Source organism: Metopolophium dirhodum, chromosome 2 (genome assembly GCF_019925205.1).
Source record: "Metopolophium dirhodum isolate CAU chromosome 2, ASM1992520v1, whole genome shotgun sequence".
Lineage (NCBI taxonomy): Eukaryota > Metazoa > Arthropoda > Insecta > Hemiptera > Aphididae > Metopolophium > Metopolophium dirhodum.
Window position 1 is genome coordinate 18,182,693 of NC_083561.1, and position 14,580 is coordinate 18,197,272.

The 14,580-nt window shown below is 30.4% G+C and overlaps 1 protein-coding gene across 3 annotated transcripts in view; it reads right to left on the reverse strand.

Annotated features, from left to right (window-relative positions):
* Positions 1 to 14,376, reverse strand: part of LOC132938978 (SCY1-like protein 2) — a 215,919-nt gene extending 201,543 nt beyond the window's left edge. For all 3 annotated transcript variants that reach the window (XM_061005962.1, XM_061005961.1, XM_061005960.1), the window contains exon 1: positions 14,111 to 14,376. The gene's annotated coding sequence lies outside the window, so the exon portion shown is untranslated. The remainder of the gene's footprint in view (positions 1 to 14,110) is intronic.
* Between the last annotated feature and the right edge of the window lie 204 nt (positions 14,377 to 14,580).

Sequence of the window (14,580 nt, forward strand, 5' to 3'; positions counted from 1 at the left end):
CCCGCTTTTTTTAATACTTATTCATTCGTTTAACAGTTATTTTGAATTAATTTGCATCAGATTTAACTAAAATTTCTATGCAGTTATGCCTCAAAAAAAAAAGAGCGATCGGTTCATAAATATAAAACTAAATTAATATATGATCCAAAATAAAGTGAATGTTGTTGTAACAATATGATTTAGTATATATTTTAACCATTATATTATAAAATAAAACATATTATTCATATATTTTAATGGTTAACGAAGTACACGAGATCAGCTATAGTTATGTATAAAAAATAAATTTTAAATATCGATTAGAACAAAAGTTATTAAATCTGTCAGGTCTTCCTGTTACATTCTGTATAATATACATATATATTATGTATACTATAGGTATATAGTTATTTGTATTTGTCTTATCTTCCGTATATATTTTGAATTTGTTGTTTTGATGCGTATTTCGATTTTATGCCTGTCCATGCATTAGGTAGGTACTCATATAGGTACTCCATGTCATTGTGCACTACAAAGTAATATGAATAATACGATTGTATAATACCCTCGGGATAATTATGTCTCAAATTATATTTAAATATAAGAATTAAGAACATAGATCAGTTAATTCCGATGTAACCATATATTATGGGGTGTAGAATATACACGCAATATATATAATATACATAGGTACCATACATACACAAACGCACGAAACTATCTACGGAACAACAGATATGCTCTAATGTCAATGTTTACTTAACTGTTACACCGTCATAAATAAACTTACAAACGCATCGCTTTCCCTTGACGTTTCGTTAAATGAACGAACTTGAAAAAAGTAGAAAGGGAAATCATATTACAATAATCCGGTTTAAGGGTAAAACGAAAATAATTTTGGGCAGTGTCTCTTAGTTAAAATCTCAAAACACGTTGTCCACATCTGCAGTATGCACTGCGATGTATTTTTGTCGTTCAAACTAGTACCTACTTTCCAGTGTGCGCTTACACTTAAATTATTACCTATAAGTATGTAACTATAATGGGTATTTCGAACATCCAGGTATGGCCAAAAGTAGAAAGGAAAATATATATTATTACAATAATCCTGTTCAAGGGTAAAACGAAAATAATTCTGTGTCAGTGTCTATTGGTCACTACAAATATCTATAGGCTCTACGAAATTATATTTTTGCCATTCAAACAGTAGTAGGTATCTACTTTCTGCCATGCGTTTACATTTATTATATAGGTACATGTTTATTGGGTTCTTTGAACATCCAGGTATACGATTCTTCATCTTATACCCACTAAGGATTAACCAAATTCACTTGTTCGTTTATTTCATTGTCAAACTTATTATTACTAGATAATCATATGTATTTTAGATTCTGAGCGGAGCGAGGAAGCTAGTGGTTTTACAGTGGTGTTTATAATTTTTATTTTTTATTTTTTTTTTATCCTGTATACAAAATTTCTATCAGAAGGAGTGCTTCGATTTCAAAACATAGTACCTTATCTTTAAATTGGATCAAGATGGTACTTTAAAGAGGTAATTTTTCGGTTTTATCAATAATTATTAAAAACCACCGACAAATTACGAAAAACCGCTAAACACGGGATTTCAATTTCTAACGCTTTGTTTATCACTATTGAAACGAATAAAAAATAATAATATTATAATATTAATTCAACTTACAGGATATAATAAATAATAACGATATAAAATATCCAGGCTGATAAACTGTCTCCGCTCAGAATCGTTTTTCTTATACAATGATATTATATCATTGAATTCAAGTTTAATACAACCCATTATACATTTACCCACTTGTAACCTACTGTACAGAAGAGCAACATCCACTTACCCGCTTTTTAAACTTAAAAATTACAGTATGTGCATTAACATAATACAATTTATACATTGCATTTAATATGTTTATGGTTTACTTCTACACTTATCAATAATAAACCACATAGGATAATATACCAACACACAAAAACGGTGTGTGACCTTATGCTTGTTTACAATAATAAAATGTGCGAAATTGAGCACATTTCAATATTTTATTTACTTTAAAATTGACATATTATGTCAACACAATATAACGATAAACGGTAAACAAATTGAATTGGGATAAAATATGTCACTGAATACGACCGAGCATCGAAGTCAACCCCCGAAAAGACTTCTCTGTAGGTACACATCTGCAACTCCATATTATATTGAACGATGCCTACTACGATCAAGGAAAGTTAATTAAAACATATTCGCCTCATGTACATAATATAATATGCATATTAAACACAAAATATTGTACAGTAACTATAGTAGAATAAGTAGTTGTAGAATTATCTAACACATACAATTTATAGAATAATACAATAAAACCACTAACGACGCATTATAAATACGCCAGGACGCATACGCACTTGTGGACTCCCGTGATAGTCCATCGACCATCATAATATCGTATTACGTGCACACCTACACACACACACACACACACACACACTCTAATGTAATGTACTGTTTAACACGACGTGTAGCATAGTAGCAGTTTAGGTCGTGGAATCTCTTTCTTTTAGAAATATTCCACGGTGTCCCTGACACACTAAGACGGATCATCGACCTGAATTCACCCACCGTGTCCTACATTACTATTCTCCACAATATTTTTTACATAATAATATTATTATTATAGTCATCTCACTGCTCTTTTTTTCGCATTTTTATTCAACTACCTACCTACACAATATTATATTTAGACTTGGAAACTCCTTCTCTTATCGAAAGTTATATGACTTAATCTGTGTTAGTTATAACCTACTATACGTACATTAACTTACAATCCATCGGTGGCCAAGACGTTCAATTTAGTGTAAAAGTTGCTTAAAAGTTTTTATTTGGTGTAATTTGTTAAATGTCAAATAAAACTAAGGTTTTTCATTAGCAATCGATGGTGCGCATGCAACCGTAAACAGTAACGAAAACAACAACATGGACACAAGTATCAACGCAGATCACGTACTTCAAGTAGGTACCAGCTTTTTGGCCAACAAAACCTGAGTTGTGGTTTAAACAAATTAAATAATAGATATATTAGTATATTACTACACTGAGTACAGCAGACGCAAGTAAATTTCATCATGTTTAGTCGGAAATTGAAAATTAGTTGTTAGCAACGTAGTTTTGAATCTTCCGGCGGCCAAGTGTACGAGGTGTAGAAAAAAATAGGGTAACCGAGCGGTGTTTAAAGTCAGAGCAATAATTTCGTTAAAAAATTACTTAATATTACTTCGTTTAAAAATTAATCGAAAACATGAACATATCGTTTCTGGCTCGCTTCTGTTATACTTACAGATTTGCATTTTCGTTGCTACAACAAATATTTTTGAATTCTTTTTCAACTATGAGCTGAGCTTAAATTGTTTTTATTTGCTGTATAACATTTGTTGGTATTAAATGTTGTATTGTTGTAATGTTGTATTTGTATTTAATTACAATAACAATGATGCAACATGCATGTCTCCTGGTATTTTTTGAAATATAATTGAAAAATAAAACGGCTTACTCAATTCATGGACAACGTTAGAGTTTTTATTTTTATTTTGGGATTATGTTCCACGGTTAAAGAAGTCTTAGGTGTAACACCGACAGAATTGGTTTTTCGAATATACCATTTGGCTCCCTAACGAATTTTTCTCACCATTTTCTACTTCGTTTGTGGCTTGATTTAAAAAAAACAATGGAAAAAATTTGACCAGTATCCAAACAAGTAGGTACTTAAAAAAAATGCGGTTTGGGAAAATCAAATTAATGTTCAGTGTGTTTATACATATTATATTAATATATTATATAATGGGTCTAAAGCATGTTATTTCTCCGTTAGAGCCAGTTAGATACAAAAGACCAACGACTTGTAAATAGAAGAAAAAACGTTATCTCACCAATAGATAGATTAATACATTGTCTTGCTGTAGCCGAACATAAAGCATTACAAAGACAACCAAATCAACAACAACCGTCAATAATGAGGCAAAAAGAACAAAGCAACCAACCATGTTTGAACCAACACTGTATTAATAAACACTGTATTAACACCCTAGCTAGGTCTGAACAAATTAGTTCGGTTCAATTTGTATTTTCCCCAGAAGGGAAGTACTGTGGAGACTTAAATATTGTACTATTTTTTTTTTATGATTATATTATTATGTGATTATTATTTAATTTGTAAATCGTGAAGTTGTTTGTTATATTATGTGAAATTTGTTTTTCTTTATCTGCGTTATTGTGTAGTATACAACGATGTCGGTACATTATCAATGTTTATCAGCTATGTCTTATTATTATGTTGATTTGTGTACATTTTAATTTGTTATTTTGTAGCGAACTATAATATCAGAGGTGTTCAACTGTACGTCGCGGCTCCTAGGGGCGTCATGAGAGTTGTCGAAGGGAGCCGCGTCAAAATACCGGAAACCCAAATTAATGTAGGTCAAGTATAATTAATATAAATATTATTTATAATCATTACAGTGATTATGAAGATAATGAAACACATTACCCGAATATATTTTGAAGTTTTATTTCTAGTACTTAAGTCATTGTTATTACATATTATCAGCCATATTGGCTATAATATTGTATCCGTATTGATTCAATTTTTTCATAATAATATTTTATATATAAGACTCTATATCCATCCTTTCGTTTTTTGAATACATTGTTGTGCACTTGAATGTAAAACGAGTACATTAATATAGGTGTATATTTTAACTAAATATATCACTCATTTAACTATCTCTATTGTCGAAGAACACATGCTAAATAATAATATTTACCTATATTATTAAACATACACAGACTTACAATTTCTTTAGGAATTGTAGTTCTGTCTACAAAATATTATAATATTTTAACGAAATGGATTGTACGGAAAAATAAGACACCTATAATTGATAATAATAAATAATAATATAATAAAATATTTTTGAAATGATTAAATAAAATATAATGAAATATTATTTTAACCACTTTACAAGGATTTTATCAATTAAATTAATTGATTTCGCTCAAGTGGAAAGCCGATAAAATATGTATAATAAATATTATTATTATTATGTAGGTACCTCCATATTTGGGTTATCTCAAAGTTGAGCAACGAGTGGATGATAATGTTTATTTTTGTTGGTTGCTGAAGTTTTTTATTTTAAAAACTTTGCTTTATATAGTTGGTAGGTTAAATTATTTGGTTTCTTTCATAGTGATTACTCAACCCAAACGTTTGCTTAACACTACTCTGACCGACTTGAAACTTTTTAAGTATAAATAATAATTTGTCTTTTCGTCGGAGAGAGAGGCGCGCGTACGCACCACAAACACACCACACACATACATTAACCAAAGGCGCAAGTCACACAGTCACATGGCTATGATAATTAATAATGTTAAAATACTATATTAATTATGTATATTTGCATTAACATACAATGAAATGTATCTTTATATTGTGTTTAATAGCAAGAAATACGTTGTGCAGGACACAGAAAAATTTACGGGCGTAGAGCACACACATTACGTCCCTAGTAAAGGATACACATAAATAGTAGAGGCCATGCCATAACCCACATTCGCATATTAAAATTATTGAACGAAACAACAACTTCACAGTATCACGTAGTAAATTCTCTATACACGACGTATAATTAAATAACTTAGTGATGTACATTTTTGCTGTGAAAATTTTCCAAAAGTTGAATATTATGAAAATTTTATAATTTCTCATATTAATTTCTTATCAAATAAATCCATTGATATTATATAGTTATACATTTATAATATACTAGCTGATCCCGTACACTTCGTTGCCTATTAAAAATGCCAACTCTATATGAATATGTTGTAAACCAATAGTAACCAATAATTATTATTACAATAGCTTTAAACCCCATGACAACCATTTATAAACAAAAATTTCTATCGGAAATTTCAAAATCCCTGTTTGAGCACCTCCCGGAGTTAGTCCTCTCCCTTTTTAAATTAGCCTATTTCTGTCCAGAGGTCTAATCTATCTCTGTACCAAATTATCCCGTGCACTTCGGTGCCCATTAAAAATGCCAATTCTATATGAATAATATGTTATACATATTACCATGGCAACCATTCACAAAAAATTCCATTGGAAATCTCAAAAAAATATATAAATGGTTGCCATGGTAATATGGACACACAGACACGCAGACAGACATACATTCGTTTTTATATAATATATACTATTATACTAGCTTACCCTGTGTATTTTGTTGCCCTTGAAAAATGACAACCCTTTAAAAAATTGTGATTGTTCAAATCCTTTTGAATGTAACTTGCAGCAGTAAGTGCAATTTTATTCAGCCACCGTGGTAGGCAATCCGACTGCGTCGGATCAAGGACATTATGCGACAGCATATCAAGTAAATATGTATAGGTATTTAATATAGAAAATGTCGTACCACAGTGTTTGTTATTGAACTCCTCCGAAACTAAATAATGTTCTAACTATTAATAGGTGTATACATTTCTAATGAAATGGATCAAGTATAATAGAGAAAATCGGAATAAAAATTTACCAGACTTAATGAACCACTTTCGGTTACCAATTGTTTCCCATGAATTTTTTGAGTGTACTGTTAATAAAGAAGCACTTCTGAAGTTAAATAACAATTGTAACTATATAATATTTTAGATTCTGAGCGAAGCGATGAATGTATTGATTCTACAATGATGTGTGTTTTTTTTATTTTTTTTTTGTGTCTGTCATCACCTTTTAGGACAGTAAAAGTGCTTGGATTTTCTTCAACAGTAACTTTTCTGATAGGAAAGTGAATCTAGTTGGTACTTTGGGGGGTCAAAAGTAAACATTTCCCAGTAGTTTTCACAAGCGACGTGAAAAACAAAAGAAAAATTAAGGAAAAACGGGAATTTTTACGCAAAATCTGTTTTCGAGAAAATCGATTTTGGTTTTTGGTGTAACTCTAAAACAAATGACCGTAGGGACATGAAATTTTGACTGAATGTTTATATTAGCATTTTCTATACACCATAAAATTTACAAAATATTTTGACTCTTTTTGAACTGTTTACGGACATTGTCAGTTTTCAATTTTTTTAGTTTTTTTTTCTATAAATATCAATGAAATTTCATCTGTTGAGTAAAAAAGCTTGAAAATTTAATAGAAGGCTCCTAGGTTATTGTTTCAAAGGCAGATGAAAAAAATTAAAAATCCTTAGTCACAGTTTTTATTTATAATCATTTAAAGTTCAAATTTTGACAAAATACGGAAAAATCACGAAAAATAGCAAATTATTTTGAGTTGAGAATTCATAAAAATTTTTCTTTTTAAATCTAAGATTTGAAAATGTAATATAAGATTACTCATAAGTTTGTCTACCTTTATCAAAAAAAAAATGTCTAGAAGAAACTTAAATTAAATTTTTATGAGCGTCTGAAATTTATATTTTTACAACATTTGATATTTACTCGATTTCTCATGTAACAATTTTCTTATTTTATTGTAATTAAAAAACGAATGACTGTAGATACTTGAAAATTTCACTGAATGTTTATATTAGCATTTTCTATACACCATAAAATGTTGAAAATATTTTGACTCTTTTTGAGCTGTTTACGGACATTGTCAGTTTTCAATTTTTTTAGTTTTTTTTTCTATAAATATTAATAAATTTTTATTTGTTGGATAAAAAAGCGTGAAAATTTAATATAAGGCTCCTGATATATCGTTCTAATAGCAGTTCAAAAATATTAAATATACATAGGCACATTTTTTTTTTATAAGCATTTAAAGTTCAAATTTTTACAACATTTATCAAATTTATAATTTATTAATTATTTTGTGGTTAAAAATTTATAAAATTTACCAATTTATAAAATTTTTAATTTGAATATTAATTAAGCGTCTCAATTTCATTCGTTTCAATCAGTCGAAGTTACGATCAGACGAGTACATCCACTTGTGTGACGCCATCGCTACTGAAGGAGACGTGGCCAACATTGGTCGTGTGACCATCCTCTCAGCTACTCATGTTGGAAGCCCACGCATGATACATTCAATCGCGAATTGCAACGGGTGCGAGACTCTGATCAAGATGAGCTGGCTGAAAGAGTCAAACCAATGTGCCAAAAAAAAAGCCAAACACCATCTTCCTCTTTTTTGTTTAACATAATCACAAATCAGTGGAAAACTATGCCAATAATTATACCACTAAATAGTTGTGGTGAAACCTATTTACTCGATGATGGTTGCATATTTGATCTTGGTGGTATTAAGAGTAATTCTCAATATAATCTTATAAATCCGGTCATATTTTTTACTCAAACCATCACTGAGTAAATAAAGTTTCACAATAACTATTTAGTGGTATAATTATTGGTATAGTTTACCACTGATTTGTAATTATGCTAAACAAAAGAGGAAGATAGTGTTTGGCTCTTTCGCTCATAATTAAAAAAATACTGCAACAAGTAAAATTTGGTGCTTCTAACTCAGTACCAAGGACTGTATTAACAGCATAAGCTTCATCTAAATATTTTATTCCTACCAACATTATATATTTTGAAAAAATAATAAAATTAAATATAAAAAGGTGGATAAGTGGATGTCGCTCTGCTGTATAGTAGGTTACAAGTGGGTCACTGTAATTGATGGTGTTAAATAGCTAAGAAAAACGATTCTGAGCGAGAACGGTCAGTCAGCCTATGATTTTACCAAGTATATTTGATGATATTATTGTGAATAAAGTAATTTATATATAACCTATTTACGTGGAGCCTTGTTTCAAATTTTCAATCCTTAGCCATAAAAGTTAAAAATTTATAAATTTATTATTAAAAAATAATAATAATAAATAAATATTATTCTTAACTCTTATAACCCATAGCAACCATTAATAAACAAAAATTTCTATCGTAAATCTCAAAATTCCTGTTTAAGCACCTACCGGGGGTGATAAATTTCCTTTTTAAACTAGCCTATGACACTCACAAAGAATGTGGTTTTCTATTGGTGAAAAAATTTTCAAAATCGGTTCAGTAGTTCCAGAGATTACCTTCAAGAACGGTAACTAACAACTCCTCTTTATAAATAGTATAGATTTTTTATATATACCTAAATAGTTGTATTTAAAACTGCGTACTTGTATTACCATTTACCCATTTTAATAGTATATATTAGTAATAGTACCTACAGTTAATCATATTATAGGAAATCCAAAAACTGTATAATATAAACGTTTTCCTAAAATTATTGATTTTTCTTTTTTTGATATTTTCTGATATTTATTGTTTGAGTTATTTCCACAATTTTACACAAACTGCTTTTCATGATTAAATATTAATTATTACAAATTACATTTTATGTAGGTTTACACAATACTATAAGTTAGAACTATTTGACTTGCTCAGATGTACGCACTGTCCTTTGGTTAATTTATGACAGTTCACAGAATCAGTATCAATCATCATAATACATAATAATTAATAATATTATATCTTAAACTTTTACAGCACACTCACTACCCTTACAACTAGCCTACATTATAGTCTCTCTTAGCTGTGCATCGCCATATTAATTCCCGTATTTTATTATATTACAGTTGGTAGGTATTTACCTATTATTATATTGTGTGTCAGTTTACGCAGTTTGCGTAATGATGCGTATGCTGTCGTTTTGTCGCCAGCATGAAAACAAAAATAAAACTATTTTAATAGCGTGACAAATGCATACGAAAGTAATATAGATGACATCTATTTTATTTGTCGAAGCTGACAATGACGAGATAAACGCAACGGCGTTGTCAGTGGTTTAACCAACGGTTAACGATGCACTGCACTAACGTCATTAGCGTCATCGCATTGTATTGTACATTTAATATTGTATAGGTGTCTACCTTATAATATAATCAATAATCATTATACTCGTATTATATTGTTTAGACTTCATATTATAACTAGGGATGGACCGATACTAGATATCGGCCGATAACAGTGGTATCGGTTTTATCGGTATCGGTTTTTTTTTCAAAACCGATACTTCAACCGATACAAGAAAAAAAAAACCTATAGATCAGCATATTAATAATAAAAAATTAATATTAAAGTATTAAAGACTGAAAAATAAACAACAAACATTTGATAACTATTAAATAATAAACAATGTTTTCACTTTTCTAGGCGGTGTTTATTTCAGACCTTCTATCCCGGGGGGGGGGGGGGGGGGGGGGGGGTATCGTAAATTTTCAAGGGGGTATGTCTTAGAAGTAAGTAATTAAGAGAAGTAAAAATATTATTTTAAGCTCAATTTATTGGTATCAGATTGATACTTAATAATTTAAGTTATTAAGGTATTATTTTTTTTCTAAGAATACATAAATTATTAATAATCTAATTTTGATTAATTATATGAAAAAAAAAATATAACACAATTAACACACATTTACTATACATACATTACTTATACATTATACTATATTATTAATAATACACCAATATGAGCTTAAGTCATATACATTTTAATATTTATTATGTTTATTAAATTAAATTAAACGAATCCGGCGCTGCTTTTGACGTGCATACAAATCAATTACCTCATTTACAGTATCTACTTATCTAAAATCGATTATATTGACGAACAATTTAATAATATATAGACTACGATTATTATCGGTACACATTAATTGACTATATTGATGTACGAAAAAGTAATACCCAAGATATTATTATATTAAATATTTCTTTATTATATCATCTTCGCACGAAATAACTGACAATTCATCGATAACTCGTTTTATATATAATCGCACCATAATATACTATTTACGTAATAATGTCATACTTTTTTTCGGGCGGCTCATGTTATTTTGTCAAAAATGTTGTTTTTATATTTTCATATATTATCGGGTATTGGTTTTATATCGGCAGCATATATCGGAGTATCAGATATCGGTAAAAAGTGGTATCGGCCAATCCTTAACTATAACCATATAAATGTACAATGTCCTTTCTATTGCTTATTTAGTGTTGTTTACGAAAATATGTTTAGCCAAACAGTGCAGTATAATATAATATAATATATTACGTAAAGGTACTTAATACAATTTTATATTTAGAAACAGAATGTTTGCATGATAGTTATGACGCATAAATATCAAAAATGTATCCAAAGTTTTTTTTTTCCTATTTATAATATTGTTTAACGTTTCGATAAGATGAAGCATGATTCCCTATACTACTCTACTCACCTCTATAATAATTATGTATAATGTATATAAATATAATAATATAATATTACACATGTGTGGTGAATTATCGACTGTTTGTGTAATTATTGCAATTGCGTTTTGTGAGCAATAAACTGAAAATGAAATATGTACTAACTACTAATGGTATTAATCAATCGTAAAAAATCTCACCAAAAGTGTTCGTCATTACTTAGAAAGGTACTGTTATTTTGATATACGACTACCACAAGGTGCATGTTCTATACTTATATGAAGTAAACAACGGACACTTTTCATAATTTTCATACTGATATAATATTCTGTGAAGCTTAAATAGATATATATTAGGTACGTACCTAATAAACCCGGACAAAAAAAAAAAAAAAATCAATTCACACAGAAAAAATTTTGTCAAACGTTCCGTTCAAACTTGTTGTAGGTACGCTTAAAACCACCAATACGTGGAACTCGCTCTGAACTTTGGTATGCTCAAAGTGCCAGAGTGCCATTGTGTAGGTTGCTGTAATGAATTGTGAAGGTCCATCTAATAGATTCTATCATTTATTTTTAGAACAGTTCCGATCATTATGAAAAGTATATAGAATTTTTGACCACCCGAAGGTCTTGAATCTAATTTTCTACCAAAAACAATCCTCAATATTGAAGATTAATATAAAGATATACTGTCCTAAAAAGTGTTAAATAAAATATATACAAAAAAAAACACACATTATTGTAAGACCAATTCATTTATTGCGACGCTTAGAATCAAAAAGGGTAGTTCTCATTTGAAAAAATAAGTTTGCATCATAGGTGACACACTTTAAATGATGTAAAAATCTAACTTTTTGATTTTATAAATAATTGTTCTTAGTATACTAAGTCTTAAAATTTCCAAAAATCAGAATTTGAATAAACTCGTTATTAAGAGAAATTAAAAGCAAGTATAGGTACTTGGTACATTTCCATTTATCAACGTTGAAAAATTTTGCTTTAGCCAAAATAGTGTTGTATTTAAAAGTACGATGTACCAACAAATATTTCAATGAAATACTTTGAGAATAATCTGGTTTTCAATAAATCGACAAAAAATTGTGGGTGTGTGTTCATAAAATTCTCTCAAATTCCAAGGCTGTTTATCATGAATTTTAAAAATATAGGTTAGGTTAATTTTATTTCTGTCGCAAAAAGTAACATAAGTGTTAGTTTTATTCTGTTATGATAGCTAATGTAATCCCGGATTAAAAGCACATTTTTATTATCCAAGTATTTACCTGTATTTTATTTACTTTAAATTATATTTACTTTAAATTATTTATACAATTGTTATATGCATTATTATGATTGGACCCGACAAGAAGACGCTAATGTGATAAATATACATTTGAATATTATGTTATATCAATATATATAAACATTGAACATAATATTATATATGTATAGTACGCCGTTTACGAGGGAATTTACGCCATCTATCTCAGTTATTGCCGCTTCACAGGAGACCAATAAAATCAATCTATGTGCAATATATTTTGTCTCTTATAACTACCTAATTAGTTGACAGAAAAATGTTGACCTAAATATTAGATCGGTTGTATTATCTCTAAAATTACGAAATAATGGCAGTATTATATTATTACCTATTATGACCTATCAAACATTCATATGAATTTAAAAAAACATTATTAGTTCGATAACTAAAAATGCACCATTTTAATATTTAATAGACTAATGTGATTTGAATTTCATGAACAGTATGCATAATGTATATATAATATAGATAAATTGTACTTGTACACCAGTTCATCACAGGTATAATGTGATAATTGTGATCAATTTATGTGTCTAGATACTTCTATTGAATTGTTAATAGATCTCATCAATAAAATCAAAAACAACAGAAGCAACTGTAATAGGATAATAGATATACAATATGTAAACAGATGCTTTAGAAAAATAAATGTCCCAGCGCACCTGCGATTAAAAATACATCCTTTTTAATTAACTGTATTATATTCGTGTTATTTTACATATAGCCATAGTGAATACAAACTATGTAAAAATTTAAATAATCTATTAATAAACGCTTTGAACGGTTTACGATATAAAGCTCACGTGTTTGTAGGGGTTAAGTCTTGTCTCGTCAATAATTATAATCTAATAACCGACATAGGTTACCATGGTCAAGAGGAGGGGTCTTACATCATTCGATAACTATACAATACGGACATGGTCGCCAACGATGTGTTCTTGGATATGGTATTGTCTTACCCCCCCCCCCCCCCCCCCCCCCCCCCTATCCACAAAAAATATAAAATATAAAATAAAACAATTATCAGTTAACGATTCAAAAGTGTTTGTTTACACTTGAGCACAACATGTTATATACGCGTGACCTGTTAATTTGATAGGTACTATCAATGATGGTACTATTCAAAATAGACATGGTACGTCAATCGTTTTTGACTGCTTCCAGCCGAATTGAGATTAGGTATACCGAAAAAGTCGTCTCGTGAAATACGTTTATTTAATTAATAGTATTATTTTTTTTTATACATACATATTTGAACATTTAACTTGGCGAACTGGCGAATCGTGTTTTATAATTTTTGAGATTTTTCCGTACACGATGTATTACAATATAATAATATATGGTTTATAATATTGTATAAGTAGTAAAATATTATTTTATTATTACCCATGTACCTATTATGTTTTATAAAATCACGACGCCCTCAGTGTGAAACGGTCGGGGGACAATGACCACGGTATTGGATTACGATATTATATTACCCACGAATACGTTTAATATCGCGTAGGCGCCTATAGTGTAATACTTGTTGGACCACTCACCTGTTGCTGGGCCAAGCGGAGAGCGTAACAATCGGCGCGGACGAGACGACGCACGCTCGCAGGCGACGCCAAAGTACGAGAACACGGCTAGACCGGCGGAAGCACAAGCGAGCAGGCGACTGACGGAGGGCGAGTGAACCTATATGATATAAACTGCGGCCAGTGCACGCTGTGAGGGAGGGTGGTAGGGGAGGGGTAGCAAACGATATATTGCAGAGACCGACCGAAGGGATTTGACCGAGGGGGACGAGCGTGTTCCCGTTCCGGCGTTCAACCGGTGACTGACTGGCGACTGCGATGCGGCGTGAACACCACCGCGGTTCAAGGGCTGGTTGGTTGGCTAGCGGGCGGGACTGTCGGTCGGCCGACCGGCTGGCTGGCTGGCTGGCGGGCCGTTGCGCGCGCCTAATTCCTGTGTACCGACAACAAGTTGACCTGTGGCGCTGGTCGCGGTGGCGGGCGAAAGTCCT